Below are 5,702 nucleotides of genomic sequence, written 5' to 3'. Positions count from 1 at the left end.
GAAGATCGCCGAATTGAAGAAAAGACAAGTCGGTGATATTGGGTTCATTAACACAAATCTCATAGATGCAACTGAGGTTGAATATCATGCCGAAGATACCGAGGCCAACTTGCTACGATCGTTGGTAATAAATGAAAACAAAGATATAATACTCTTTCCTTACAACTTCAAGTGAGTGTTATTGTCTTGTGCATATTCGGTTTCCCTTATATATTAGTCCAGGTTATAGTAATGTAATTGATGAGTTATGCATGCGTGCGCAGTTTCCACTATATTCTCCTAGAGATTAAGCTTGAGCAGGGACTAGTAACCGTCTTAGACTCGAGATGAAAAGATCCCCAGGAGTATGCGGACATGACTCAAATGCTCGAGAAGTAAGTTAAATCGATCATTATCCACCATATCAGCAACTTTGTTCATTTCCTGATATCAACTAATTGTTTTCTTTGTTTGGCAGGGTTTGGAGAAAATTCACCAAAAAAGCTCCGGGACTGCCGAAGAAGCTGCAATTTAGACACCCGAAAGTAAGTACTATAGTAGCATGTTCCGCGCTTCTCCTAGTGATTCAAGCGATAGTTTCATCAATACCATTTGGCATGCTTGCTTATCAGTTTGATTGACCTCTATTTCTTGTAAAGTGGTTGTGGCAGGATCAAGGGAATGATTTCTGTGGATACTACGTTTGCGAGTCCATCCGCCACACGACCTGTGAACGGGGGTACTCTGACGAACAATATGAAGTGCGTAAGCAATAATATTCACAATTTTATTTTAGTACCATCATTTGTGTTGAGTTTCATTTATTCATATATATATATATGTGTGTGTGTATTGATCCCCTTCTTCAAATTAGATCTTTCGGATGCGGGATGAACTCCTACCACCAGATCGTATGCGAGCAATTCAAGAGGAATTGGCGGCATTCTTCCTTGACCACGTGATCGCTGAAGACGGAGAATACTATGTGGATCCTGTGTTCATATATAATTAGGAGATTATATTGTAAGAGATAATTATTGTATATATGTAGCCGGTAGTGTCAGATAGATATACGAGAACTTGTTGTTCGACCAATCTCTCGGAGAAGGAGAGGTGGTCGATATCACTTCTCTCTGTATGCATATATGTTCATGACGATCTTCTGTTTCCTTCGTTTGCTTACTAACTAGCTAGCGTGTCTAGTCCTCTCTATATGTATATAGTACGTAGCGTTGACCAAGCACGGACATAAGAGAGAACACTTCTCTCTAATAATTAGCTAACTAACACAATATATGAAACAGCTAAAGTAACCCCCCAAAACTCCCAACCTCCCCCCTTCAAAAAAACAAAAAACCCAACCCCTGAAATGCTGACGCGTGGACGCCTATTGGTCCCGGTTGGTGCCACCAACCGGGACCAAAGGCCCTCCTGCCTAGGCTCGCCGCACCGGCCACGTGGAGGCCCATCTGTCCCGGTTTGTGTAAGAACCGGGACTAAAGGGCCAGGGCATTAGTAACGACCCTTTAGTCCCGGTTCAACAACCGGGACAAAAGGCCCGTATGAACCGGGACAAATTTCCCCTTTTCTACTAGTGGGCATATGAGAAAAATACACTCTCTTCAACAACCGGGACAAATTGCTCCTTTTCTACTAGTGAGGACACGTCCGGTTTATCCAGATCCGACACACCTACAAGACTAGAACGTTCTTGATGAGGAAAATCTACGGGTCAAGCTACATAAAGAAAACTTGATCTGAAACACTTAATAGGAAAAAAACTTAGGTTTTGCCTGTGCTGTGAACTGGAAATTGGGCAAAGGATTCTGTTAACATCTACATCTAGTTGGTCTCAAAAGGATTACATGACAGTGAAAAAAAATCATGTATTTGGAAACTATGTGCGTGACATTTTTAGAAAACATTTATACGATGTAAAAAAAATGTTTGCGAGGAATAAACAAAGTTTCATACCATTTAAAAATTGTTCATGACGTTTTATATAAAGATTCTGGTTTTAAAATTGTTCATAATATTGTAAAAAATGTTTATACAATGTAAAAAAATTACATGGTTTAACAAAAATGTTTCATGCCAACTAAAAAAAAATGCTCAACATGTTTCTGAAAAATGTTGAACATGTATAAAAAATATTCTCAAAATATATAGTTAACAAAATGTACATCATATATTTGAAAAATGTTCAACGTGTATCCAAAAATGTTCCAGGTGTAGATGAAAAATGTACAATGTGAAGTAGACATGTGTTGAAAGAAAAAAGAAAAAAACAAAGAAAACCGGTGAAAAAACACGAAAAACAAGATACCTAAGAAAAACAAAGAAAGCCAAAAAATGATGAAGAAACGCAAATAAAAACCATAAGGAAACAAAGAAACCCAGTGAGAAAACGCACAAAAATGGTCAAAAACCAAGAAAACTGAAGAAGCAGACCGAAAGAAACGAACAGAAAATTGAAGGTGTACATCCGTTACTGAAACGGCCCATTAGCTGCGCGATGCAGGAAAGCCAGAGCTACATCTCGTAAGAGGCGAGATAGATATAGCTCTAGCAAGATATGGAGCCCCACACTACTGTTTTGGCACTGTGTATTTGTTTTTCTGTATGGTGATCAGTGATAGAGATCCCACAACAGAAAAACATAATGCATTCAATTTCAGTATGATGATCAGTGCACTGTGTATTTGTTTTTCTGTGAGATTACCCAGCTAGGTTTTGCTTCTGGTGCTCCAGCCACAGTCGAAATAGCTTTGTTACTCTTCGATGTTCAGAACAGAGTAGAGTTCAGAATTTTTTGCAGCAATCACTAGATCTTATAATAAGGGGACACATTCCTGACCACACCAGGTGACAAAGTGTAGTCGTTGAGAGTTTTCCATATATTTCACAACATTGCAGATGTAACCACATATGGCACTCAGTCAGTTGTAACGATGTAAATTATACTTTAACAACCGGACTAAGAAAACTGAATTTTTTTAAAGAACTTCATTTTTCACTGTCTATTAACCATTATATAATGAGGTTAAAACCTTTACATGTACCCATCAGCTATCATCAGGACAAGTGTGTACTAAACATATACAAACTCCCATGGAACTTTATCACAATCTCAATGAAAATTACGCCTGGTGTGGTGGCTGGCCTACCTTCTGTGCCAATCTGCACTACAAAGGTAGCTAGCAGTATTAGAATCCACAGAAGTCCTTGTCTGGGGTCACATCTTGCATTTCAAACTCCCTGCAGACAGACTCAATCGCCGCATCCCATTGTTAGAGTCTGGAACAAAATGGAGCCTTCCCGTGCGTTTGGATTTTCAGCCGTTGGATTGCGCTTCCAAATTGATCCTGGCCGTTGGATCGCGAGATGGGGAGATCCTGACCGTTGGATCGCGAGATGGGAGGTCCTGGCCGTTGGATCAATAGCAAACACTACTTGCGCTCTGGCTCGTGCCACTGCCTGTAATTCCCATGCCTCACCGAGGGCATTATCGTCTTTTCTCACGCAGACATATAAAAGGCAGAATGTTGAACAATCCCTCCTTTCCCCACTTCTCTGTCGCCTCTACTCCCGTGGCCTTGGGCCAGCCGCCGCGCAACCTCTGCTCCTCCCCGGCGTCGAACTCAGGCCGCCGCTCCGTCCCCCGTCCCCGCCGCCCTCTAGTCCTCCCGCAGCCTCCGCCTCCGCCGCCGCTCCACGGATGGGAGTTAATCGGGGGAGCAGGAAGTCCCCGTCCCCGCGTATGGGCCCCCGCCACCCACCACAATGGCTCGACCGCCCAGCGACGAGCTGCCCTCCGGGGCCTGACCAGTTCGGCTCTCGTGGCTGGTGGACGCGCCCTTGCTGTTGCCGACGCGCGACGCCGGCTCGCTGTGCCGCACTGGCCCTCCCAAGCGTCTTCTGTCAATGGTTACAACTCACGTTCCCCTCTATTTTCTCTTTGAATTTTCTTTTGTGACGGTCAGGACTTGCAAAGCCAAGAACCTGTTGATTGACATGTCAATTGGAGATGATTTGAGGACTTTTTATGTGTTTGGTAGAAGGACATGAGAGATCAAGGAGTTTCCATTGGGACATCAGGACATGCTCCTCCATCTCCTCCGCTGGACGACATCCAATATCGCTAGGTAAATTCCAGTTTTTGCAAATTCCGTTTTTTGATGTTTAAAACTGGATGACACCCAACCCCTCTATTGTTCTATTTCTGCTTAAATCTGATTTGGTTGTTCAGTTCATGCGCTTACGGACTGATGAAAAAAATGGAAATGAAGAAGAAGAAAAGAAGAATAGCAATATTATCATATGCGAGGTTCGCTTTTAACCTTGGTTCCTAACCAATATTCGCTTAATAATTCTGCTGGAGAGATTCACACTGTCATTCATATTACGAATATAGTTCATAACCAGTATTCTCTTTTATCTAATTATATCAACAGAAAGGAGTAATCTGAACTGAATTGATTCTATGTTAACAGTCTAACAGACATCTTGGATGTGTGAATGCTTTCTTCGGTCTGATAAGTAACCAATAACTCATGGTATACTAGGATTTTCTCCATACTTTTAGCACTTCCGCACTGAGAATAAAGCAAGTACTTTCACAACAAAGGTTGTTACCTCCAGGGTTTATTGCCACCTATAATCCTTCCAGCATTAGGGACTGCTTAATTGGTTCTGGACAATACAACAAAAGAAATGTGCATATTGTCCACATCTGCAGGTATGTATGGGCAAGAGAGCTTTATGCCCACAAATAATATCTCAGGTTGTTCCTTTTTAATGACAGAGATTCACACTGCCATTCATAGAATGAATATAGTTCCTAAGCAGTATTCTCTTTTGTCTAATTATATGTACATCAATTAATAAGCAGTGTCTGAATAGACGGATGCTAGCCACAACCTTGCAAGGACACCACCGTGGCTCGGCAACACACTTTCAGGCTTGCCTCTCACTCTCTACGCAGCCACTCTCCAGTGGATGTTATTATTGTGGTTACTCCATGGAGTGGACTGCTAGAACCTTCTTGTTGTTGTTACTCCATGAGTATGACCTTTGCATCGAGCCTTTTCTCCTAAAAACACCACACCGTCCTTTTGTTGTGTACTCTCATTTGGTTTCTTTGTGCAACATTGCCTATTCAAGCATTGGCAAGTGCAGTCAATGAGGAAAATTTAGTGGATCTGAAGGGCCAATTCGATACAATTGATGATAAAAGTGGACCAATTACTGTACTGAAGAAATGCAACATGTAGGTTTTAGAGTACTTTCACATGATAATGTTTTGCGCCAGTACTAGATGGCGCTGATGATCTTTGTATGTTTCAGTGGGCCCTTGTGAAGGACCTTCACACTAAAGTCTCCTCATGTTCTCAAGATTATTCAAGCAGTAAGCTGTGAGATGGATTTCTTTTTGGTTTCCCTTTTGTTTCAGAGAAAGCAACTGACTCTATGCTATATGGTTTCCCTTTTGTTGTTGAGCAAGCAACTAACTGTATCTCTCAAGCAATTTACGCATACGTTTGATTGGAAAGAGACAACAACCATTTGTTCTGCGACACTACTATCTGACAGTTACTTAATATTATACTAATCGTCAATGCTATAGAAGTGTTCATCCATGAATAATGAGACTGAAGCCCATTTTAGGTTATGAGACTTTCTCCCGATTCCAGAGATGTACTAAATTCTGTAGTTTGTTGTAT

General features: G+C 41.6%; 1 long non-coding RNA gene across 1 annotated transcript in view; it reads left to right on the top strand.

Annotated features, from left to right (window-relative positions):
* The first annotated feature begins 4,267 nt into the window (after positions 1–4,267).
* The window catches only part of LOC119349092, a 3,693-nt gene continuing 2,258 nt past the window's right edge, over positions 4,268–5,702 (top strand). Inside the window, exon 1 of the long non-coding RNA XR_005169244.1 lies at positions 4,268–4,306. This is a non-coding gene — a long non-coding RNA (uncharacterized LOC119349092). The remainder of the gene's footprint in view (positions 4,307–5,702) is intronic.

This window comes from Triticum dicoccoides, chromosome 1A (genome assembly GCF_002162155.2).
Source record: "Triticum dicoccoides isolate Atlit2015 ecotype Zavitan chromosome 1A, WEW_v2.0, whole genome shotgun sequence".
Lineage (NCBI taxonomy): Eukaryota > Viridiplantae > Streptophyta > Magnoliopsida > Poales > Poaceae > Triticum > Triticum dicoccoides.
Note: the sequence above shows the minus strand (reverse complement) of the source record. Positions and strands in the feature narration are given on the sequence as shown.